At 47.1% G+C, this 26895-nt stretch overlaps 1 protein-coding gene across 4 annotated transcripts in view; it reads right to left on the reverse strand.

Moving 5' to 3' along the window:
• Positions 1 to 26895, reverse strand: part of rbfox3a (RNA binding fox-1 homolog 3a) — a 380882-nt gene that overhangs the window by 208625 nt on the left and 145362 nt on the right. For all 4 annotated transcript variants that reach the window (XM_028966599.1, XM_028966598.1, XM_028966600.1 and 1 more), the window contains exon 3: positions 10669 to 10738. The gene's annotated coding sequence lies outside the window, so the exon portion shown is untranslated. The remainder of the gene's footprint in view (positions 1 to 10668; positions 10739 to 26895) is intronic.

Genomic DNA, 26895 nt, shown 5'->3' on the forward strand with positions numbered 1-26895 from the left:
TAGAAATTGACAGATCTGTGCATACTCCCCTTTGTATTCTACTCATTGCTTTTCTATTTCATTCTGTCTTAAACATTTTCCAGAATTATTTATTTTCTATTCTATTTTTTTTTCACATTTGCCTGGTGTGGGACAAATTATAGCCTTATTATATCTTATCAATGCTCTCTCTGTAAAAAGCGTAAAATAATTTTTGTTGTCTCAGCAAGATGAAAAATTCATGCCAACTTTCAATTGGTCGAGTTGAATGTGCTTGTTTAGAATTAAATTTGGTTGATCCCAATAGGTCACGTGGATCAAGTTTGATTCCTTTTTAAAACTTGTCAAATTGTACAACAGTCGCAACCCAAGTCTGTTTGGCCCGGGATTTCTTTTTCAGACCCTTCATGTTCTCACCTTCAGCTCACTCGTTATGCCGCACCGGGCCTGCTGAAAAGCCCAGCGCTGGCTGCTCCTATGCAGATGAGAATGAGCTTGTGATGCTAGTGTTGACGCTGCAGGACATGTGCGCTGACGCTTAACCCCTTTTTGAGGTGGTGAACTGCGAACAATTCAAATAGAGGCTTTTTCTTTCTTTTTTTTTTTTTAATAAAATATCAATTGATGTTCAGAGTCATGCAGCAACGGCAAAACTGACCTGTTAAATGCGGCTTAAAAAGCCGGCTCTGGAGATAGAGAGATGGCCGAAATCTAAGATAAATTACAAAGATCAACGGCTCCTCACCTGCTTGCTGTGAAGAAAAAAAAAAAAGTGCAGAAAATCTACGTTTGCACCAAAAAACCTTTATTCTCACGGTGGGACAATTAAAAAAATGAAAGGCTCTTCTAATTCTCGCCTCTGCAGTGCAATCCGGGGAGGGGAGACCAATTATCACATAGGGGTGCAGCAAGTCTGTCTACCCCATCTTAGCCGGAACGAGGCCCAAAGGAACTCGGAGACCCGGAGGTAGGAAGCGTTGGCGCCAACGCGTCGGATTTTTAAAGAACGGGGTGGACGCTTTCATGTGGATTGAGGTTTTGGTGGATCTTCACCGTCCCAAGTGTAAAACTATCTGCTGTTTAGACTTCAGTGAACTTCAGACGCATGTTTAACGGCTGCCCTTTAAATGATGAAGGCCCGCTCAGATCATTTTTTAATGGGATGCATGCATGCATCCTGCAAAAAAAAAAAAAAAAAAAAAACACCAGCCAGTTTCACTTCTGTTGAAGTGGCTGGTAGAAAATGGCAACTCTGCCAAAAACTCTGCCAGCACAACTTTCAATCCGGCACTAAGCGCAGCACTACACGCTGGGCGTGGGGCTTGTTCGCTAGTGTAACGTCAGGCGTCCTCGGGATTTATGAGCAATGGGGATCTGCTTGCGTAATCATTTCTGTCACCCAGGACCAGATCTTTAGCGACGCTTTTTAAAAACCACCGTTGACTCCTCCTACTTCATCATTCTGGACAATGTAAACCTGCCTCAGTGAACATGTCACATATGCAAATGTCACAAGGACATCCTTGACCGTACAGGCCGGGCGGTGGAGGACCCGTAATCAAAAGGTTGCGGGTTCAAATCCTGAACTGCCACCGAGGTCCCCTTGAGCAAGGCACCGTCCCTACACACTTTCATGGCTGCCCACTGCTCCCTCAGGGGACGGGATAAACGCGGAGACCACATTTCAATGTGTGCACTGGGTGAGGCATCACATCAAGTGACTATTAATCACTTTCACTTCGCTACTGGTTAGCCCTCAGTTTTGTGCTTTGTGCCATGTTGAAAAATAGTGTGTATAATGTCATATGATATTGGCAACCAAGCCAATAGGAGCACATTGTTACTGGTCATTGGTGCAGGTGTCTTTCAAACATCAGACGCCATTATTTACACAGTCAGCGTTGAATATCTGGGAGAACGAAAGAGGAAGAGTCCCGCGGCGATGAAAAGGAAGGAGAGAGAAAAGGAGGCGAGCTGCCGCAGTCACGGTGCATCCTTGGTTGTCTAAGTGCCTCATTTGAATGTTTCCACCATTATGAGATGAGATGGAGACAGACCTTTCCTTCACGCCGTGGAGAGCGAAGCAACTTTACAAGTCACTTGAAAACACACAGACAAAAAAAAAACAGACACAAAGGAACAGCAGACAGTCTCTTTTATGTCAAAAGTTAAAAGACAATGAATAAGGAAGTAGCAAAAAGAGAAAAAGCAAAACTTTGTGAGGCCCAATCACAGTTAAAAGTGCTCTGTCATCCCACCTGCTGCTTTAAGGTGAAAAGGGGCTGTCAGCTCCGCCCTTGTCCTGCACCGTAGGGTTCAAGAGGAGCACCAGGTTCATGTCGAGTGCCTCTTTGTTGATGACAAGGCTGGCGTACACCATATTCCACCTAAGTTATAAGCGGTGATGGACGAGGTAGACAAGCCGTGCCCTTGAGTTGTAATAGAGATTCTCCTGTTAAAATTTCAGTATATTATATAGGTCTATGTAGGGCTTAGTGGTCCCCTAAAACAGTAGCTTCCATGCTAACGAGGAGGAGAGAGGCGGGGCGAGGAGGAGCGCGACCAATAGAAGTTGAGGGGACATTCGCAGAAATGACATCATCAACACCATTCACAAACCACAATGTTTGGCGCAGACAGGAAGTTGTGTCGGTGCTTTTCCTGGAAAAAAAACATGAAGCAGTGCTTCACACGTTTGGAAGCCATGACGGTCGGTGGACATAATGTTTTAGGGGAGAGGCGGGAAATTCTCTGGGTGGAAAAAGCATAAGAAACTGGACGTAACCTTTCCCCTTATGACATCATAAAGGGACATCTGAATTTGGCCATTCTGCGAAGCAGATTGCTCTCTTTATACATGTCACCATTCCTAGCCACTGCAGGACCATAGACAGGCTAGGGGAACTCATATTAATATTAAATAATCTCACATAGTGAAATTTACATAATAGGTGACTTTAAGTACAAAAATAAAAGTTTTGTAATTTACTATGCTTTTACCATCCTATTACAATTTAATTTTATAACAGGTTCTTGCTTTTCAACAAATTTTAGGTGAAATGACTGTTTTTCTTGGTATAACAAGCTTGATATAAAATGTCTTAAATTTGGCTGATGTTCATTAAAATCAGCATAAGTCATAGGCAACCAATTTCCACTAGACAGAACACAGTGACCATTGAATAAAGGTTAAACCTGGCTGGGCAAAAATTTACCATAATAGGAAGTGGTGCTTCTTTCAGAGGAAAGACGCATGTGTGATGTCAGGGGGCGAGGCTTGTAGTGTTAGTAGGTGTCGTGTTGAGGCCATGAGGCTATTTCTGCTGCTACGAACAAAAGGAAAGATTTTAAAAACTTGCATGTTTATATATATATATATATATATATATATATACACACACACACACACACACACACACACACACACACACACACACACACACATATACACACACATATACACACACACACACACTACCAGTCAAAAGTCTGGACGCCCCTCCTTTTCTTATGTTAAATGTACAATGTTTTGTGCAGAAATTCCACACAACTCACTTCACTGCAGGACTTCTGTGTCGATCTGAACATCAAAAAGACCTCGCTGCCCTGTGATGGAGAAACGCCCAGGTATTCTCTATCAAAGGGAATTGTTGCCAAAACCTGCTCCAGATAAGCAAGAACTGAAGAGCTTGCACAGCTTCAAAGAAAGCGATCATCTGATCTCCAGCCGTTACTGGGAGGGGAGGAGTGACACTTCATTACAAGCAGCCATTTATGAATTCCCATGTATTAAAGATGGCACTTTATTTTTCAAGACATGAGCCTGCAGCCAGACTTAAAGATGGGTGGTAGTAGCCTAGTGGGTAACACACTCGCCTATGAACCAGAAAACCCAGGTTCAAACCCCAAGACACTAAACCCTGAGTGTCCCCAGGGGGGACTGTCCCTGTCACTACTGACTGACTGTAAGTCGCTCTGGATAAGGGCGCCTGGTAAATGCTGTAAGTGAAAATGACACAGCCAGATGACATAATACAGATATACACGAGCCCGTGTCTCACAGCGATAGTCTGAAGTGATTGTGAAAAAGCGCTTTCATAGAAACGGAAAACATTTCGTGCCTTCCTATTTAATATTTATCAAGAAAGCTACGCATCTGAGAAGTTCTAAATTACTTCATGCTATCCACACCCCCTCCCCACCCGGCTGATAACAGCACACTAGTGTGTTGTGGTTAGATGTTGATTTGATAACTGCTGCAGACCAGTGGGGAAGTAAATGGACAGAATATCCAGCTTATTACTGCTGATATAACGGACACTGGCCACACCCACCAAAAGCATCAGTGAGGGAACTATTTTTCATTTTAATACATTTTAAACACTTTTTTGGGGGGACAGATATAGCGAATTAGACTGGGATGGGACTCCATTGTGCTCGGGGTGAAGGGCACGTGGCTCGGGGTCCGGGTCTAACCGCGTAGGAAGACCCGCCTGCCCCTGCATCGCCGAACCCGCGGGGACCAGTAATGTCCCCTGCTGTCCAGCGGCGGCCGGAGCCGGCTGCGCATTAGCGGGGTCGAGGGAATTCTTTTTGATTTGGGGCCAGTGTCCAATCCTCGGCCAGGCCGCAATGCTACCGTTTTCACCGTCCGATCCGTCCCCTGGCTGAAAAAAGAAATAAACAGAGCAAGTGAGCGCGGCCGGGCGTGGCCTTTTCTCCCAGTCGTGCGCAGCACGATGATTGTTGCTAGCGCCTTTCGTCTTCTCCTCCGGCAAAATCCTTGGCTGAAGAAGAGAAGGGAAGATGGGGAAATGCAGGCCTGGCTGCCTTTTTAAAAAAAGGAAATCGTAATAAATAAATACAAAAATACGTAAAACGCCCAACGCGAGCTTAATGGGACGCGACTTTTATTTTTTAACAGCGACCTGCGTTTCAAGGGTGAAGCGGCATAAAAGCGAAAGCAATTTCACGTTTAGTATCTGGCCACGTGCCAGGAGGGCGGGGGGCTTCGGTAGGGGCGCTCAACCTCTCTGAGACGGGAACCCTGGGGGTCCCGAGGCAGCGGCAAGTCGCCGAGTTAAAATTTCAAAGCCTCCCCCTCAGACACGCTGCATTTTAATGCCGAGATATTCAAATGTCTCCCCCTCTGCCGTTCTTCACCTCCTTTCTTCCTCCCCGCTCCGATCAGGCCGCCTTCTGGCGGGTAACGGGACGCCACGTTCGCAAGGAGGAGGCTAATTTGGGGAGGCCCCTGCCACCTTGAGGTTAGAGGACCTTGATGTTTTTTCCCACCTATCTACTCTTTTCTGGAACCTTGGTGAGAATCACGTGAAATAAAGTGCATTAAAAACAGGGGGCGTTTCCCCGCCATTCCGCTCCATTACACTTCCTGTTTAAAGGGATAAGACACTGGCCTCCTAAGACAGGGATTGTGGGTTCGAGTCCTATCTAGGGTGATGCAGCGGAAGCGTGCTGGGCCCATAACCCACAGGTCGATGGATCGAAACCATCCTCTGCTACTTTACTCTTTGGGGCGGTGGTTCGAATCACAATCCGCACTGAGGTGCCACTGAGCAAAGCACCGTCCCCACACACTGCTCCCCGGGCGCCTGTCATGGCTGCCCACTGCTTACTCAGGGTGATGGGTTAAATGCAGAGGACACATTTCACTGTGCGCATGGTGACAATCAATTCACTTTAAATTCACTCTAAGGAAGAGATTCCCCACCGTCTAGCACACACGTGCATCAATGATCGCATTCCTCCGACTGGTGTCCAAAGCGACGTTTGGGAGGGACACGCTGGTTGTCCCCGTTCCCGGAGTTGACCTTGCTCCCCTCTGCCGGCCTTCGGGTGCTGATGAAGCCTAGCGGCACCTCGTTAAAGAGCAGGTCCCTCCCCCTGTCCCCTCCACCACCACGGTCCCCGCTCAAATGACAAACGAAGGGCTCCAGACACACCCTGCGGCATAATTAGGGACCATACGAAGCCAGCCAGAAATATGCGGTGACCTTCCATTAATGCACACGAGGAAGAAGAAGAAGAAAAAAGGAAAAGTCGCCGGTATAATCTAATACTTGCAAATTGTTGACGCATATATTAAAAATAATCACGCTGGCGCGGCGACGTGCGCCCCCCACCCCCCCCCCCCCCCCCCCCCCGGATCTGAGCCGGATTACGGAGATCTAACGCGGGGCGAGCGGGGTCCGGCAGCGCCGGGCTTTGATCAGAGCTCAAAGAGCGCGGTTCAGGCATGATTCGACAACAGAGGGGGGTCAGCGCTTCAAAGTGACCCGCGCCGGCCGACAAGGGCCGCGGAGAGACAGGCAGCGAGGGAAAGAAAAGGAGAGGACATAATGGGGTGCGTAGGTGGACCGGCCGTCACAAAAAGTCACCCGGCAGGGCCGCGTTTCAAAGCACTTTAATAGACGTCCCGCTCGGGTCATGTCCTCTCATGTCACATGAAGTGTGTCTTTTAAACGGACAGAAATAAACAGCTCGAGAGAAGAAAGTTGGCGGGTAGCAAGCACTCCTGTCCAACCGGCTAGCTACGCGTCCCGGCCATTTTTTACAAAGAATGGGAGGAGCCTGTAGGCATGATAGGGTGGTAGTAGCCTAGTGGGGTAACACACTCGCCTATGAACCAGAAGACCCTGAGCAAGACACTTATCCCTGAGGGTCTCCAGGGGGGGACTGTCCCTGTAACTACTGATTGTAAGTCGCTCTGGATAAGGGTGTCTGGTAAATGCTGTAAATGTAAATGATTGAGAGTTTCCACTCATCCGACTTCCTCATCCTGGATGATTGTGCAGTATGTTACAACTGTAAAGTAGGACAAGCACCAAAATGTCCAAGAAGACCGGTAATAAACCATCATCACCATGCTAACCAGAAGAGGAAGAGAGACTGTCGGTGCTTTCTTTCAACAATTCTGATCGGTGAGCTAGTGAATGTCCACAGCTCTGACAAAAACGTCCCCTAATGTCTTTTTTGTGGCCCCGGGCTCTTTGTGGCTCTCGTGTTTATTGCCACGGTGATTGGTGGCACGGGTCCGGCCGCAAGGCCGCCCCTCGTATCCGCCAACACTAATCTCGGCCAAATGCACGCAGCGCTGTCTCTGCGTTACAATAAAGGTGTGAGAGGCTGTCCCCAGAGTGACCCCCCCCCGCTGCCACCGCGCTCGAACGCGCATGCATAAATCCCGGTGGGCGCGGCGTAAAGGCCCTCCATCACGGGGCCGCACAGAAGGCGAGGAATCGGAATGGCTTTAAATTCAATCGGAAAAAAGCCCTTTTTTTTTTTTTTTGTCCCCCTCCCTCCGCCGACGTTGAAAGCCCGGCAGTTTAATATCCCCGCCGTCTCCCGAGTGGGTAATTGTTTCGGCGCCGCAGACAGAGGAACTGTCGATCAAGTTTGGCCTGACCTTGTTTCTGTGTCGGCTGTGACCTCCGGAAAACGTACGGCAAAGATCATATCGCGCAAAAGCAATACTCTCACGAACGGGGGGGCCCGACCGCAAATTGATTCTGCCGCGAAGGGGGACACGTGAGGAGGACGGGGACGGGCCGGATTTTTATCGTTGCGGGACGGCGGTCTGCATATGCCACCCATGACAGATGCGTTCAGCGCGGCCACCGCCGATGGCGCGGCTTCGATCGTCTGCGGTGAGCGGCCGCCGCGGTGACATTGCCGGCGGCAGGGCCGGGGCCCTGTGTCCCGCCGGCTACGGCTGGAGAGACGAGATGGTTATCCCCGGACTGTCCAAAAGCTCCCGTTGTCCAATAAATCCCCCAAATTGAATTTATAAGACTCGCAGATTGCGTTAGGAACTCTGTAGATGTCCTTGTAATGGACCGGGGGACCGGTGACCCATCCCCTAATTAAAATTCAAGCAGAAACGAGTGTGCTTTGATCAAATCAAACTTTAATTAGCTTGGATAACCCCGAGCTACCTCTTAAACATTATGAACTGGACGAATCGGGGACATTCCTCTTCCCTGGAAAACAGTGTGCTAAATACAAAAGACGTCCAAGCGCCCGTTCCTGGCAAAGATTAAAAGGGGGGGAAAAGGGAATAAAATAATCACATGGACTCCGGTTGGGCCGAGTAAAAAAAAAAAAAAAAGAAAAGAGGAGCCCGCATCACTGATCACGCTAACGCTGCGAAGTTGGGAGAAAAACAGACGTCCCCTCAGCATTTGGAGAGGCGCGGCCCGCTCGGAATTATTGGTTTTGCCTTGAGACGAGTACGATGGTGCGTCTGCAAGTCTATGTTTCTTTCACAGACATCTATGGATTACGCCTCGGTGCTTCAGAAGGAATCTCAAGACAATCTCCAGACCTTTGGTCTGAACGCATTTGATGAGGAAAACAGCGAATCTCAAAAGGAATAATTAGCAAAAAAAAAAAAAAACACGCATGAGAACATAATCTTCTGCTAAAACTTCGAATACAACTCAAATAGGGCAAACGCTAACTGCTACGTGCCAAGGAAAGGAAACGTGCTTCTTTAAAAAAACATTTTAACAGAATTGGAGGACACTTCAACTTAATGGACATTACGTCACAGTCCTGGGTTTAACGCAACGCCGTAGCGATTCGTGCATGTTTCGTAGCGATTCGTAGCTGGCACCATGTCATTTCATCTTAGCTTCTCATGTCTTAAACATGTTGGAAGACACCTCCCGTGTTCAGGGGTTTTCAAGCAAATGACATATAACTGAGTATCAGAATTATGTTAAACAACCATCATGTCCATCAGAGAAAAAGAAGTTTCGTCAGGCCATGACAGTTGGGACCGCGTTGGCTTGACGGCAGAATCCTCGCCGAAGATCGCTTTCTTTTCCCCGCCTTCCCGCCTGGTCCACCACGCATTCCGCAGCATTGTGGGGCCCCTGGGGACCCCTTGGCGGAGAACGGCCTCGGGTAAAAAAAACAGACTGGCCGTACAGATTAACAACCACGGCTCCAATTCGCCTTGCCAGCGCGGCGAATCGTTGTCTGCAGACGATCGCTGTTTTGCGCCCTGCTTTGAGTGGCGTCGCGTCTCACCGCCACCTTGCCGGACACTTTTCGAATTCAGATATGATTTGTCTCGGATTAATCTGTGAGCGCGCGGTTAAGAGGTGAGTAATTGAATGTTTTTTGACGACCCGGACCGGACAAAAAATATAATAACCAGACGAATCCTTCCACTAGGGGGCGCAGACCTAAAACACTAAGGCCACTATTTTCAAACGGGAGCTGAAAGCAGCAATAATTGCAAAGTGTAATGCCAAAAGTGCAACATAAATACATTTTTCATGTTTTCATGCACAGGTATTAAAATTATAGACAATTGATCCTGTTTCACATACAAACATTTTTCCATAGATTGTGTTTTATTTAAGTCCGCCAGTTGGACAACAGTGCCCTGTCATGCCTGTGATGTTTATGACTGGTTTAGGATTTGAAATTATGAACGTTAACGTGCTTCCGAAAGTTCCGGTAGGTGGAGCGTATTTTTAAGTGATTATGCTGAAGGGGAGAAAGTCATTTCATCACTCTGTGCAATCGTACCTTTGATGCGAGAAAACGCCGGAGCGCCCCGCCCTGCACCAGAAAGTTCGCCAACGCTGTCAGCTAATGTTCAGCCTGGCCTGGCCACTGTAAAAAGGCCATTTTTCCGAGCTCAGCCGGGGCCTTGGCTGATCGTTAATCCATCCGTACCGGCCCGGTAGTGTGGCGCACTGCTCTAATGACCAAACTTTCGCCAAAGGTCTGACGCAACAAGTGCAACAGCAACTGCAACGCAAAGTGACGGGCAGCGCTGGCAGGTCAGCGGTTTTCTTCGGTGTCACTCCAGGGTCTAAAAATATCATGTAGCAGCCGATTGGTGCTGCTAAAATAACGATTTAGCCGGGAGTTAAAATGTAAGCGCTACACCAGCCCTCGAGTTTCAGGTCCATGTAGGAAACCTCAAAAAGTCCCACAAATACCCCAATGCGATGCAGAATGTCGTTTTTAGTGACGCCATGAAAAACTGATACCGACCAGAAGTTTGCACCTTCCAAAAGTCAACCTCTGAACAGTTATAAGGGAAGAGTAAGGCCCCGGCCAAGGAGAACGCCAACGGGCATCGCGGTTTTAGTACAGTCTGAAATAATAACAAGCAAAGGCTTAATTGTGGCATTAAGATTAAAACCCAATTAATTGGCTGCTGCCAGCGCTGGTGGCGTTCGCTACGCGGCGCCGCTGCAGGGTGCGGGACGCAGACTTCTCGGCTTCTTGTAATGAGACACATTGCATTGTGTCACTGGGCATTTTTTAAAAAGGAAAACTGATTCAAAAATTACGTTTTTGAGGTTGGAAAAAAAAAAAAACACGAGTAACGAGAAGAGTTATAATTGAACGTGACTGGCTTCATTGTGTATGATTTTTTTTTTTTTTTTTTGTATAGGACAAAAATCTATTTTATAAATGTCACACACACGTTGGACCTTGAATGTCTGGAATTGTCTCCAGGACAAAGTCGTCAAAGAAGAAGAACATTTGTATATGAATCCATATTATGGGCGAGCTGATATTTGTAATAATTGTAAAGTGTCCCTTAAAAAGTTCAATCTAATGAAAGTTTCACTTTTTGTCCCTCGTCCACACAGCAGAAACCGGCAGTAATTATAAAAAAAATACAAAAAAAGAACATACCTGCTGTAGAGAGGAGTGAGGGGCCGTCCTGCACGTCCTCGTCACGCCGTCCGTCACTCAGCCAGTGGACCTGCACAGGGACCAAAAAAAAAAAAAAGTGAACTGCGAGAATCGAAATGAAAAGAATAAAGGCGGAATGTTCCAAATCGAGCGATGGGGGGGGACAGCAAGAGTGGAAGCGACAGAAAAAGAGAGAGAGCGGGGGGAGGGGGTAGGAGGTTATGAATGAAATGGGGGGGATGGTGTCACGGGCGTGGAACCACCGACAAGCCGCCTTTCATTTTTTTGGAGCAGCATCCTTTCACAGCCTCTCATCAGGTGTGGTGACGGCGGTTTTATTTCAGTGAAAAAGAGGTAAAGAGCGGTAATTACGCTGTAAACGCTTTTAGAAGTGTAGTGATTGTCAGCACAAGTGCACACAGTGAAATGTGTCCTCTGCATTTAACCCGTCACCCTGAGTGAGCAGTGGGCGCCCATGACAGGCGCCCGGGGTGCAGTGTGTGGGGACGGTGCTTTGCTCAGTGGCACCTTGGTGGATCGGGAATCGAACCACGGCAACCTTCTGATTACGGGGCTGCTTCCTTAACCGTGGGCCGCCACGTGGCTCTTCTGACCAGCAGTCTGGAGGTTGCAACCAGCCGGAAGTCACAGTTTGGCTGTTGTTACTGTATGTCTACCCCCTGTTTTTGGCTTATTTTGTTGTGTGTGTGTGTGTGTGTGTGTGTGTATCAGGCATATGCCTCTATTAATGTGGCTTCTGTCACATCAGCTGCTCCATCAGATCACTCCATCTCACCACCGAGCACCGGCGCTCTAGATCACCGGCGGTCTGTTGATCACCACGCCGCCACGCCCCCCTCCCTCCATTCCTTCTCCCATCTCGGCCAGGCAACCCCATCCACCTCCCCTAATCCTCTCTCCGCCCCGCCCAACAACAAAAAAAAAGGGGGAATGAAATCGCTCTGGACTTATCGTTTTTTTTTTTTTTTACTTTACCGCTTCCACACACTCCCTCGAGTGGAGATTACCTTGACCACGCTCCCCGGAGCAGCTTCAAAAGGGCCATGTTGCCCCGGATTACACAACCCCGGGGCGCAGGACGGGAGAGTGGCGGGAAACATTTCACAATCGAGACAGCGTGGCACAGAGAAATAGAAAACGTTACACGTGTCCTGTTGCACGTCCTGTGGTAGGGTGGTAGTAGCCTAGTGGGTAAGACACTCGCGTCTGAAAAATGCTGTAAATGTCCTCTCCCGGTCTGGGCTGGACGCTCGTTCTGAACCAAAGGCACTCAAACGAATACAGTAACATCTAGAGCAGCTTACTGGTCACGCCAGAAATTCCATCCTTCATGCTTGACTCGACCCATCGAGATTCGGTAGAAGCGCCTTGCGATTCATTCCCCACGTGCAAACACACCTCCTCACTATACAGTCGAGCGATGGTCTCAAAAAAGGATTTTTAGTGGAAAGCCAAAGCGATCAGCTGATATCATGTTAAGGGAAAAGAAGACCTGTCAACTGGACCCAGTACATAAATGGGCTCTTTTATCATCAAAACACAAGAGGGCGGCAGAGACCCAAGCGATACTGCAACCAGCCAGCAGGGGCACTAGACCTGTGTTGGTGTCTTTTTTTACAGAAGGTGCCAGATCCATGTTTCTCGTGTTTTGCTAATCAAACAAAGGTTTGTCTTGTCTCTGTTTTAATGAAAATACTTCAAACCTTGTAAGCATAGAAGAATATGCATGTTTCAGCATTTAACTCCCCATAGAAAACCATTAGAAAACCTTACATGGTTTGCACACACCATCTCATTCTCATTCTCAGAACTCCACATGTGTTCATTCATAGTTTTGATGCCTTCAGTGAGAATCTACCAACGTAAATGGTCATGAAGATAAAGAAAACACATTGAACGAGAAGTTTTGGCCTGTACTGTACATATTTATGCATACATTGCTTTTACATGTGATATTGTGAGCTATTGAACGCTATTGAATATGAATGGCATCTGCTCTGATTGATTAACGGTTCTGATTGTTCAGCTTGCTCCATGAGCAATCAAGTTAGTTAAGATCATTTGGACTGGACCCTGAATGTGCTCATCCGCTGTGACAACGCCTAACAAAAGCAGCCGAAAGAATGAAAAGAAAAAGGTTTAGAATACTGAATTTAAAATATCAACACTATGGGAATGCCTCAACTGACCAATATATTCAGATTTTTAATAGATTTTACATTAAAATGACAATAAATGCACGTTTTTTGGCAAGTTATTTCTTTTTATATCCTCAGTGAGCGTCTTTCTTTCAGAATTTGAAGGCCTGTACCAAGGCACAACACTTCCACCATGGTTAAGAGCTAATGAACAGTAAATTTAATACAGCACCGAAAATAGCCTGTGAAAATCTACGCAACATGAACCAGGGGAAAGACAAAGCAAACCAATCCATCATTTTCTGGCTCACCCTACCTCATCACGTAATGCTAATCTGAGTCCCCAAGCGTATCGCGAGAGCCACTTCCTGCGCTGAAATGCCATCGGGTTACCATCTACCAAAAGCTGTTCAGTTTTTACATCTTGGCCAATTTTTACAATTTAAAATGATCTGACGGAACATTTATCCTTTTGAGACCTAGCCGTTTATTTTTGTCCTTGGTGATGGACATGAACCTAAATGAATGTTACCGCATATCTTATATGCAACTACAACCGCTTTTTTACCACACACACACTACCCCATTTGTCAATTTGTAAAATATTAAATTAAACGTTGGCATTGTGAAAACACTTGCATTGTCCACGTCAGATGCTTCAACATGTCTTGAATGCTGCACTGTGTTTGCACCTTTTCTTTGCATGGCCTACAAGTTTCTTTTGCAAGTGTATGCAGCATGTACACTGTGTGTGTGTGTGTGTGTGTGTGTGTGTGTGTGTGCGACCTCCCCGACTCCCTCAGCTTGTCCAATTAGAGGAAGGTCGGCAGTGGCTGCGAAGCAACAGCCACTTATTCTGTTACCGTTGGCCGATCCTTCACGCTTGGCTGTGGCTTTTCTTTATTTTATTCTTCCTCCCAAAGGGCAGTGGCTAACTCCATCACCTGGACAAATGACCCATCAGGGCCACCATTCATCAGTGGCCATCGAATCGCTCCGGCCACGGCTCGTCCCTTCCTGTGCGCCAAAATGAGGCGGCAGTGGTCCCCGCGGGCACCAAATTCCCGACCAGTCAGTGTGTGCGTTTAGTTTAATGAGCAGCTTAACACTTTATGTTTCGCAAAAACTGTACAAAAATATACAGAATTGAAAATACACAAGCTGTAATTTGATCAGGGGACAAAGCGTGTCCTGCTTAATGTGAGGGACTTTCACGGCGCCGGGAGATTTGTTAGGTGGGTGCATTTTTACTAATTAACACAATCTAATTTCCATAAGCGGGACCACAATGTGGAGAAGGAGGAGGGGGAGGCGAAAACAAGGCGGAAAACGCGAAAGAAAATGAAAGACGAAGCCTTGACAGATGGTCTTTCATCACGAGTGGCTTTTAAAGCACATTTACAGAGAGAAGTCGCTGGCACCTTCTCTTCGCCTCTTTCCTTAATTCTGAGCAATTAAAATTTTTCTTCCCTTCTTCTTCGATAGCAGAGCAATAGCATATGGGGACATTACTCATTTTGTGCCATTTTTCCAATGTGGTTTCCATGGAAACCCCCGGATCTGATCTGGACTCGTAGAAGAGACGCGGTGGAGGCCTGCGGACGCCGCCCCTGGGCGCTCGGGCCTTGAACTTTGGCTCCCACGTCCGGATGTGTCCTGGTGCGAAACAACAGCTCGGCTTCGGCGGCACTGTTACATAAAACATCTCCCGACCCGCCGTCCCCCCGCGGACCTACAAGTCCGTGGCAAGTGCCGCGGCATTGCACCTCGCCTCTGCCCACGGGCAAAGCCTGCAGGCACGAGGGGCCGCTGGGATCGGGCATCGCTTTAATTCGGTCAGAATCAGAGATCAGTCGGTTGCGGACCGCTTCCGAATAAACAAACGCTTAGGAAGCGGCACGGAAGGTTTGGTCCGGCGGTAGCCGCGGCTCCCATAAGAGCAGGCTTCATCTCGGATGTTTATCATAGCGCTGAGGCAGGAGGGGTCTCCAGCCTGAGCAATAATTCATGCGCAAATGTGGGAGACGCCCGGGGCTCTGGTCACTTGCCAGGCACGACACCGCTTTACGCTCATCGGCGAATCCGGCTCGGCGTTTCAGGCGTACCTGGCCCTAAGGCCCTGGCCAGTCCGCCGGCACGGATTCTGCACGAATGTGACACTGCTGTTTAACTGGAGCCTCCTGGGCACATAAAGACCAAATATAACCAAATAAACCCCCAAAAATTCAGTTTCTTTCTGTTTATAGTTTAACAACCATCAGCACTCACGTTCATTTGTCAAATTTCAGCTCCTTTTTTCCTCCTGAAACACATTTCACGAGGACGCACGGTCTCAACCGTGGAGGAGGACCTCATCAAATCCCGCTGAGGAACCGTTCTGCTGTCTAGGATCTTTCGACAACGCCGCCATGTTCAAAAACATTTTCAACGAGAATAAGCCCTTCTTTCTTTATTTGGCAGCACCCAACTGAGTAGACCCTTGACTTTGAGAAGCACCCGTTTTGTGCACAGACCATGGGGTGTCTCTCCAAGATGTTTCTAGAGTAGGACAGGCAGGACTCCTTACTCCTTCTTTGCAGAATGCAAAACGGAACGTGTCTAGTGATGTCAGTGAAAAGGTCCTTCTACGATTGTGGCTGTTTTGTGAAGATGGAGAGATGCATCCTGAAAAAGAAGAAGATGCAGGATTTGATCCTACACACTGGAACAGTTCTTTGTGGGGATTTCTTTGAACTTATTTTCCCGAGGTGCACCCTGTGACATCATGTCCTGCGATGGACACAACATTTGCCAAGTTTTAATGTGTCCTCTGCATTTAACCCATCACCCTGAGTGAGCAGTGGGCAGCCATGACAGACGCCCGGGGAGCAGTGTGTGGGGACGGTGCTTTGCTCAGTGGCACCTCAGTGGCACCTCGGCGGATCGGGATTTGAACCCTCAACCTGCTGATTACGGGGCCACTTCCTGAACCGCTAGGCCACCACGGCCCCAAAGAATATGGAGCGCTTCACGGATTTGCATGTCATTTGCCAAGTTTTTGGTAGGTCCACTGCAGACCAGAAACATCCTCTGACCCATCTCAACTTAGCCCTCATCATCTGCAAGAACAAATGTTCCCACCCACGGCCCGGTGTCATTCAACCATTTAATCACCGATATGATATTATGGATGATGGGTGTGAAACATGAATATACACTACACTTTGCACATTACATTCATTAAAAAGGGGCGAGGCAAGGAGCACCAAGCTTCTAGAGGAAGCCTGGGTTCTGGAGCGCAGAGTGGGTCATGGTGCGAAAGGCCCTCGTAACTCTTCTCCTCTCGCTGTTCCCACAAGACGGTGACAGCTAGCGCTTTTACAACCGACTGCCAAGCGTCCGCCGGGCGACCCAGAGACCACGAGCATGTGGAAGAAGTTTTTTTTTCATGTTTTTGGGGGGCTGGGCTCTCTTCTCCTCACATGGCAGCTTTTCTTTCCACGACCAGGCAAACCATATCAATCAGTTCCCCTGCTTCAAGGCACCCAGCCTTAAAAAGTGATGTGCCAATTCCAGCACTGTCAGACATGATTTATTAAAATATCATCCTGACAGAATTAACAAAGGGGGCCTGCACCGGCTCGCTGCTTGCGAGTTGTAAATAACATATGCGCTGGGAAGTCATGCAAGCCCAAAATATGACGAAAACTCTTATGGATATTAATATTTTCTTTCCCTGTCATTGGTTATTTATTTACCAGCGTTCCATCCCAGTCCCCTTTGGTATTAGGGCGATCCATCCTTTTGGTTTTACCTTGTTGAACAGTGGCTTGGCCCAATTCAAAATGGAGGTGGGGTGTTCAAAAGTGAGCGCTGTGATTGGCCTTCAGACGAGGCTTCTGCTTATCACGGCGGGACAGGCGGGATTAAAGCGGCCCAATGACCCACCACACAGGGCGGAACTTTTGGGAATCATCCAGGATCAATTGGCAACCTGACCTAGATCTCTTTCCTCTTTGTCTCGTCCTCTTTCCATCTTCATTACACCTCTATAATTTACATAGGAGTGCAGAAGCGTGAGAAATCAGAGCGAAATCTCATCCTTCACTTCACTGTGACTTATGGATGGTGGATTGCTAATGCCTTTCATTGGAGCCCTACTTTAAACTAAATGCTGTAAGCCGATCATATAGAAGAGTAAAACCCACCAATGGGTGAGGTCAATAGCATCTCATAACAGTGGCACCAGTCAACTTCTTTGCAAGGACCAAACTATAGGCTTTAGAGCACTTCACCCTGTCTGAAAGGAAACAGAACGAAGAGGAAAATGATACAATGGCTACAAACTCACCGACTGATTCAGACCAAAGCAAATGTACCAAGATGTGAAAGCGGCCTTAGATAAACCGGGCCTTGGCACCTCCAAAAACAGCAGGATCATATGGGCTGGTCTCAGCATATAGTGGTTCGTATCTAATGCTCACTGATGCATGACCATCTGGTCCGATCCCACAGAAGAGACGCTGTAGAATAAGTGCAGCACAGTTCACTCTGTATTGAGCTGTGTAGCTGCAGACCAGACCAGAGTTTTCATGCAGAATCTCTGAGAATGGACATGTGAGCATCACAACTGGACCGTGGAGCAATCCATGGGGGCTCCCACTCACAACTTACCAGACTTAAAAATATGCTGCTATTGTCTTGGTAAAATATACCAAAAAACACAACATCACCTAGAGCTGATTTGTACTTAATTTAGAGAAATCAAAGTAGCCAATTCTCAGATTATAATATGGTATTTGAGAACGTTCTAAATGGCAAATGCTCTTCAAAAATCTATTGGAGCTTCAATTAATTTACATTTACAGCATTTATCAGACTTCCTTATCCAGAGCGACTTACAATCAGTAGTTACAGGGACAGTCCCCCCCTGGAGACACTCAGGGTTAAGTGTCTTGCTCAGGGACACAATGGTAGTAAGTGGGATTTGAACCTGGGTCTTCTGGTTCATAGGCGAGTGTGTTTCCTACAATCTTCTCACGAGCAACAAGGCAGTATTCTCCAATTCAATTCCTTTTTACCGCTGTGCTGAATTAATGCACTGCGTATTAGCTGGGATAAAACTCTAAATAACCAGGGCAACAAAAATGGTCAAAATCCTCTTTTATTAACGCCATCAAGGTGAGAAATTCCAATGTCCTCTTCAATATTTGTTGTCAATGGCCAGGGAATTAATGATAATCCACTCCAAGGTGAGCATTAAGGTGGCGGCATCACGTCCCCAAGTCCTTTAATGCTCATCTCGACTTGGATTATCCCTTTACTTAATCTACAGGGGAAAAAAAACCAAGCCTCTGCCGGTTAGATGTGGTGAAATGAAATGGATGGCTCATTGCTCAGTCCCGCAATATCGCACACAGCCCCACTGATCCAGAGTACACTTTCAGCGCACCGGCCATAATTAACAGGCCTCCAAAGTTGGAATAAACAGAAAGAGGCGGCTAATGCATTCCTCCAAATTGAAAAGAAGTCGCCGGCCCATCCAAAATCCAATCCAACTGCAATTGTGTCGGGTAAATAAGGATGGATTGTTTGTCCGCCGGGCCCGTGTGCCGTGAGGATCCTACGGGTAAATGTAAAGTGACAGATGTCCCCAGCAACCCCTCTTCCCTCGAGCCGGGGACTACGCTCCTTTTTAATAAGCCCGCAGAGAAAAGTCACCTGAACGAGGAGCGAATCCTAAAGGGTGAAGTGAAGGACGGCCGCCAGTTCAGTCCCAGAGCTGGTCAACTCTCCTGAAGCGCAACGTTAAAGGTGCGTATGCTAGACGCTAGCCTTGCAGGCGCTAGTCCGTGCTAACACATAAAAGTGGTATATAAAAAAAAAACAGTTTAAGAGAAGGATATTTCATGACCAACAGATTATTTGCAACGAACGGAGTCCGGATTGCTCACGCGGGACCGGCAGCCGAAAAAAAAAAAAGACGAGAAGGGGAGATGGAGAGAAGGCTAACGATCTGTCCTCGTGTCAATAGTCCTGGGTGCCAGCCTGCCTCCCCTTGGGTAGGAGTGTGGACACGAAACCCAATGCTGACGCACTGCCTTTCGTGAGATGGCCTGTCTGCAAGCCCCCCCCCCCGTCAATACATTGAGCATTTCTTGCCCAACGGTCTTGCAGCCATTGCTTGAAACTTGATAAAAGTCCCCTCGCACCCCTTCCTCCACCACACCGAAGCAAGAAAGTTGAAAGGGAGCATTAACGTGAATAATCATTAACATTAATTTCATATGAATTCATTAATTGGAACATACCTTCAAGTAACCACCTGAAATCTGTAAAGGACATATAATAAGGCCCATAAGATCTGAATAAAGGGTTAATATGAGTTCATCCGGCACCCCGGCAAGCTACTCTCCAACAGGGAAGCTTTTGGCGATGCTCGTCACAGTCAAAGCGGTGGGATTCACCTCTTATCCGGTGATGTTGCGGTGGCAATTATGAAGCACAGTTTGGGTCTCATGTCCAGCGGGACACTCTGAGGAGCCCTTCCTCCAAACGGACACAGAGAGGGATGTAAATTTCGGCTGGAGGGAAAGACGAAAAAAAAAACCCGCGGTTCCTAATAAATCTGCAAAAAAAAAAACACAAAAGCGCCTGGACGTGCGAGTGGGCCTAGACAGATTATCCCGACCATCAGCTTTGCGGGGGAATAAGCTCCTGTGCCTACGGGGTGTGGAGGCCATCGATCGCGCGGCACCATTAGATACAAAGATGTCAAGGTAGATTACTCTCATAGTGCTGCCGTCTGCAGGTCAAGTGTTTTGCTGGTCAACAATAATCAGAGCGACAGCAGGCAGCGCGATGATGGGCCTCCGTCGGTTTGATAGATGGCGGGACGGATCCCCAGCCAGCCGGCGAATCGTAATGGAGCCGCTGTAGTACCACGGCGAGGTTAATGACATACGTGGTGTGAAGAGCGCTAAATGATTTTGTGCCGGGAATAAAATAAAAAAAAAAAAAAAACGCTGCCGTCGGAGAGACGAGAGGCGGCAGCAGAATGAACCGGGGTAATGTGATGGATTCGGGATACTGTTACACCAATCAAGAAATTCCACACAACTCCACTCAACAATGGCGCCTAGGGAAAAATTACCATTATGAAATTTGAGTACAATTGTGATGCAACAGGTAATAAAAAACACACACCTATTTATTATAATTTTTTATCTGTATTTTAACTTTTATTCTGTCTACTTGTGTCAAGTGAGATAATAGCATTACGTTACCGTTAAACGACATGCATGCACATCTGGAATGTAACTGCTAGTAGTTGCCAGAAGGTCAATAGCGGGCGTCTTGGGGACATCGTCTCATTGCTGCTCCATGCGTCCTTCTCACACATCAACAAGACATTTGCAGCATTTATCAGACGCCCTTATCCAAAGACGCCTGGCGATCCGGCTTTTACCAACCGAGGTTGAAAAGTGAGCTGTGCCTTGCAGTAAAGTTTTAAAGCATTAAAGTGCACTGTGACGTATGTTACGTATTGGCAATAATTCAGTAAATAAACTTTTTGCATCGTCGTTCAGTATTATTTTACACAGCTATAATTGGTATAAACTTTTTGAAAACCAGCCATAACATTAGAACCACTGATCGGTGAAGCACATTTCATTGAGTATGAGATCACGATCCCAGATGTCAGGGAGTGGATGTTCAGGATGATTATTCACGCAAAATTCCTTTTCTCTTAAGGTTCTTGGGGTTAAGGTTGATGTTGGTATGACAAAATGCCGCGCCTCGTGATTTACAGAGCAATTGCAAAAGGAAGGGGTGAACGCAGGAAACAATAAATAAAGGCCAGTGATAGGGTGGAGGTTACGGAATGTGGGCAGTGTGGTGGGTAGGCATTTCCAGTGGAAGAAACGAACATTTTATGGTGCACTGATAGCAGCTTGAGTCTGTAATGGAAGAAAATAGGAAAGATAAAGCATTGCTTGTTTTATTACATCGGCGCACGCCTGGCCAGGAACGAAGGAAGATTTTCAATATTACTTCTCTACACCGAGCGAATTCGAATCAAGCCATCAAGATGATCTGCAAGAGACTCCGTTGGCTGAAGGCACACCTGTCCACGACGCTGGCAAGTTCATGTTCGGCTGCAGATCGATGCGTCCCTCGCCCGATTTCTTGCCTTGGCCTTCCTCCAGACGCTATAGGGTATTCAGAGCAGCAGCTCCGCTGCGTCTGCATCCCGGTGCTAGAGGTCGGAGGGCTTCAAGTGTTTTCCCACAGACCGCTCTGGGTGCCTCCTTCCACTCCATTCCCAATTCATTACGATAAGAACAGATCCTTATTTATCATAGGACAGACCACTCAAAAAAATTGGCATTTTTGCTCATGACCACCGAATGAAAAACCCTAATGTTTTCCAACATTAGACGAATTGCACAGAGCGCAAGCCGAGCTTCCTGCTGAATAACAACCGACAGATTGCTGGAAATAATTGATGCGGCTGCGTGTGAGGAGTTGGTGGAAGAGGATACAACTGGCCGGAACACAGAGACAGAGAGGGAAGGTCCACAGACAATAAAAATGGAGAGGGGGGAAAAAAAGAACAGCTTAGGGACTGTAAGAAGCACAGCGGGGAGCAGGTTTGATCTCATCCGGTCCAGAAACGATCCCCAGTGAGGTCGCGCAGTAATTAGCAACATTTTCTAGACGTTCTAGTAGTTTTTTTTCGACCATGAGCGGCGCTCATTATTCCACATTTGGCAGTAAATCTATTTGTGGCGATGGAAAAGGAAAAAAAAAAAAAAACACATCAAACCGGGTCTTTCTGTTTTGTCGGTCTGGTGTCAGATGACAGCGCAGGTCTGCAAAAACGACGAAACATCACAATTTCCCATTAATAAGGACGTGTTGACATGTTAACGTACGCCATGACGTGATCAGTTGAAACTAATCGTTTATTGTGCTTCGAGTCATTAACGAGTAATGGTTGCCTAGCAACATAAACATCGAGTCATTCATAACGCGGAATAGATTTTAAATCTGGAACCTAGCTTGCTTCGTATTGCTTATGTGTGCATTGTGCATATTATACATCGTACGTAGTGTACCGATTATCTTATTGGGTTTATGAAACCTGTGAACGAGGCCTGAACATGCGGTGGAACCATCCCATGGCACAACGCTGTTCTCCTCACCCCACAAGCGATTACTCATGGAGAAGCTCTCGTCGGAGGTAATGATCCTCTCCCCGTTGGGGCCCTGAGAGGGTTCGCAGCGTGGATCTTCTGGACGGGGATGCGGGCCTCGGGGGGGATTCAGCCTACCAGGCCACACAGGGAACCAGGTAGTTGGAAGAGCATCTAATTCGCCCACCGCCGGTGGGAACAGGGATCTCTTTATTCCGTTCTCTTTGTCATTTTTCCAGCCGAACGCGTTATTGTGAACGCCACTGGGCGGCGTGGCGAGGAGGGAGGTGCCAAAGTGTGTGGTTTAGAGTGGGCAGACCAACGGAGATAAAAAAAGGACAGGGCGAACTAAGGGAGACATGAGAAGGTGCAGAGAGAGAGAGCGTAGAATACGAAAGGCAAAGTGGGTCAGGTTGGCTTAGTTTGATCACTGCAGTGGGTGGCTGGAGGCAGCCCTCCAAAAGCAACTCTACAGAGCGCATTCTTTCCCTCCCCCCATCCCGCTCCTCCATGGCGAGGTGTATCTAAGAATCCTATTATGTGCTGTGCTTCAAAGCGGCACACACCACGAGTGCCCGAGTCACCGGCGCGGCCCGAAATTGAAAGGCGAGCCCGGCCGCGATCTCCGGACCCCGTGACCCACGATGGCGGGTCAGTCCGGCTGACGGCACCTCAACTCGAAACTGACTGCTCAGAGAGAGTCGTGATGGTCAGGGAAATGTATCTGTAATCAGCTTACAGCAGTGAGAAATTTTTTAACCACATTTGGCCTAATCCGTTTTTAGCTGAATATTTTAATATAGCGAGTAGTTCCATCATTCCCAAAAGACATAACTCCAAATGTAGTGTTGTCTTGAAGAACTGAAGATCAGAACGACAGTCCACATCGCAACGTAAGTATGTCTTAGACAGGGTAGCCAGACATTGTGACCTAAACAAGCAAATACACAAAAAAATTTATCTCGGGCCTGAAGAAGTTACCAAGAATCTTTTTTTACATTTACGTTATTTGGTCAATGTTTCACTAACCTGATCTGGCAACCTTGCATAAAATGTGTGCATTTTGTAATTTTTTTTTGTTCATTTTAATATCTTGATTTATGCAGGTTTCTCCATTGTCATCACTCTGTGCCTCAAATTTTTTCGTCCTACCCTTAACAGGGAAGTCTTCGCAGAGAAGCCGGGTGGAAGAGCAAAGTCAACGTAATTGGTTTAGAAGGTAAGGGGCGATGGCTGAGATGAGGGGTACGCTGGGGGATGGGCGCGAGAGGTTCGAGGGGCTAGAGGTTCCTCGCTCCAACACTGAATGATTGGAGCGATTAGCACGGTGGGCAAGGTGGGTTGGTTGCGTTTTGAAGAATGACCATCTCCGCACGCCTATTGAAGTGTCACGATGATTGAGTGCTTGGGAGGGTAGCGCCGTAATGGCTTCATCAGCCTGCCCTGGTGCATGCCACATCTCATTCCATCCCCAACTGCCCGGCCTCCCCAATCACTCCGCAAAAACACTCAAATTAAACAAAGTTGTCGGTCAACGTAACTTCGGCGCTGTTTTCTCCCTTCCTCCCCTCCCTTCGCTTGCACCATTATCCTCCTTTCCCTGCCGCTGCTCTCTCGTTCAGTGCCTAACCCCTTTTCATCCTCCTCCTCGAAAGGCCACCCTCCTCAGTCGACGCTTTCATGTCTTAACAAGCCAATTAGAGAGGTTGATTTAGTTTGGTGTTCGCTGTATTTCCTCCGCACTTTCTTTTTTTTTTTAATCTTCTTCTGGCTTGGCCCCATTTTCAGTTCAAGTTCACAGATTTTTTTTTTTTTTTTTTGTGCATTAAAAATGCTTTCTTTTTTTTTTCTACAATTTTCTCTTTTTTTTACTGGATGGTGATCTGTGTGCCGAAGCCTCCCGACGAGCGGAATTGCCAGTATTGTCATTCCAAGCATGGATCCACCCCGCAATTGAGCAGTACTAAAGCACGATAACAAGCTCAACCTTCAACCCAGACCCGGCGTGAATAGCAATAGCCGCGGCGCTGGCCGACGAGGAGAAATAAGGGAATTCGATTAAAGGTCTAGTAGGGTGGATGCACGACAAATTCGGTTCAATGAGTCCGCAGGGCCGGTAGAACAAAATGACCCTAATCCAAAACTATTTGACTATTTCATAAGACAAGCTACAATTTGTTGAAGTGACCTTAAGAGCACAAGGAGGTCATTTCACCCCCGGGCGGAACACGCGCAGTAACGACAGTATAATGAACGTGTGGAATGATACCTTCCCTCATAAATTATTGATCATTGCCCGTTATTAAATTGGGAGAAAAAAAAAAAAGCGAGTTAAAAGTGCTGCCGGGCCATTCAAACCCTTATGTTCTCCATCTACTTCCATCCACACTTCATTAGCTGGGATAAGCTCCAGGCTTTCGCAGGGTACAGTTCACTTAGGCCCCGGTGCCACTGGAAATATTAGCCTTATATAAATATATTCACATTGACGGCTTTCATTATTCAGTTTTAAGAGTAGTTAGCCCCCCCCCACGCCATTCTTTTAAAAAGCGTCGTGCAATACCCTCTGTGTCAGTAATGAGCAATCAGAGATGTACATATGGCTTGAATAATTCATATCAATATTTATTAGCCTTCTGTCACAGAGCCCAATTAACTAAATCATGATTTAGCATCGGTTTTGAGGCCCACGAGCCCCGTGCGCCGCCGAGCTTAAACAGTGTGACTGAACTTGCACTCTTTAATGAAACAGGATTACGGGGTTGATCTTCTTATCAACTCCCCTTTTTTTCCCCCGCTACCTCTCTCTCCCCTCTCTCTCCCTCTCTCGCTGTCTGCCTTTTCTCCAGTGTTTGAGAAGGAGAGAAAGGTATCGCATTCGAGTTCATTAATTTAACACAATTCAATTTACTTTCAAGTCAACGAGATGGAGCCTTCGGTAATTCCGGCCGACCTCGAACCATCGCAGATATAAAAATACCAGCAGAGGGGGGGCGGAGGGGAAGGAAAAAGAAATGAAAAGAGAGGGAGAAAGACAGAGAGAGAGAGAGAGAGATAATTGCCTCAACTTTCAACTCATTATCTTGGAATACACAATTAGAGAACGACGCCGTAACTTAATTAATCTTGCTTTAAAGTGCAAGCCTTCGAGGATATGTGCTAGTTTTCCGTGACAGATTTCTTTCCAATTATATGACATTATCAGAAAGTGTTGAAAAAAAATTCCGCTCGCCGAGTGTTCTGGTCAATGCTTCCTCATCCCCAATTAAGGGGACTTTTTTTTTCAGCCCGCTCTACGCACTGATACGTGACGCTAACCTTTTCTTAGCTCAGCGTTAATTAACAACAATTTTCACTCGGCATCCAACTTTGCGCTAAACTCGAGGGCGCTGAGGATAACCCGCATGCCAGGCGTTGTTTAACTGGCATTTGTGGCGATTTTTACGTGATGTGTGCTGATTGTGCTCATCTGCAATTAGAAAGCGTTGACGTGTTTTTGGGGAAAAACCTTGTGGGTCCATCTGGAGCTAGCGTCCCCGGAACCCAAAGTTCTAAAGAATTATTTCTAGACGGCAACGTGAAAGGCTCGTTGGGTATGTTGCCATCCCCCTGGACCACAGGATACAGACGGCATGAAAACGGCAAAACCGCAGGTCTATATCCGGGCTAATTAAAAGCATGCGTGGGGCGGCCAGCGAGCGAGTAGGTAAGTAAACAAGCTGACAATGGAAGGGACCGCTTTCTGATCACTCCTCCTTCAGCAAACTGCTGCGGAGAGCGGCACTAATTAATTTCTCGGGGCACGAGTGTACCCACCCTGCCATGGGAACCGTCCAAGGGGCGGGGGTGAAGGAGCAAGACATAATGTGGTCCCTTAGTCCCCCATTATTATCCATGACGTAATAACAGCTGTTGTTCCATGACAGTGGAAGCGTCGAATGTATTTTGCACAGTGCAACCGTGTCAATGAACATTATGTTGTTTTTGAAGCCTACGTTCAAAGCCACGTGTTGATGGGTACTCACCGGATATGAAGAGCAGCAACCCGGCCCATCCCTTTTTTTTTATTGGTGTGTTATTATTATTTTTGACCCCCAGAAGAGGAAGTTGAGATGATGAATGATGTTTTTAAGGAGAACGAGCCTGTAGGCATGGTCAGACACAGAATTTTTTTTTTTCCATAAGCAACATATTTGCTGTATTTAACATAATTACATTTACGGCATTAATCAGACGCCCTTATCCAGAGCGACTTACAATCAGTAGTTACAGGGACAGTCCCCCCCTGGAGACACTTAGGGTTAAGTGTCTTGCTCAGGGACACAATGGTAGTAATGGGGTTTGAACCTGGGTCTCCTGGTTCACAGGCGAGTGTGTTACCCACTAGGCTACTACCACCCACGATTTAATATATACATAACATACATACGAAATTGTTTTCCTCAAAATCTATTGTCACAGAATGTTTGCCATTTGACAAAATATCAAGTTAATTTTTCCAAAACTATTGATACTTTTGTAAACACATTGCAGTAGGCGGCCTGGACAAAGCAATGACTATGCGGAGGGTACAAAAAAACAATACTGCAAAGCAAGACATGCTACCGCAAGCTAGTTAGTTACGTTTAAAGCATGTTTTTTTTATAGAAATTCTGGCACATAAAGTTCTAGCAACTAAACTCAACTGACGTTGAGGTAAAATGGCAGCCCTTGGCAAAATGCGAAAGCCGGCAAACCCAAAAAACGATGCATTTTAAGCGTTGGAAAGATAACAATCATTACAGAAGGACACGTGATTGGACTAGGCACCGTTTTGTGGGAAGGGAAAGCTGAATTAAGACAGGGTCGTCAACCCCCCACAAGCCCCTGAACGGCCTGAAACCTGTTGC

Source organism: Denticeps clupeoides, chromosome 2 (genome assembly GCF_900700375.1).
Source record: "Denticeps clupeoides chromosome 2, fDenClu1.1, whole genome shotgun sequence".
NCBI lineage: Eukaryota > Metazoa > Chordata > Actinopteri > Clupeiformes > Denticipitidae > Denticeps > Denticeps clupeoides.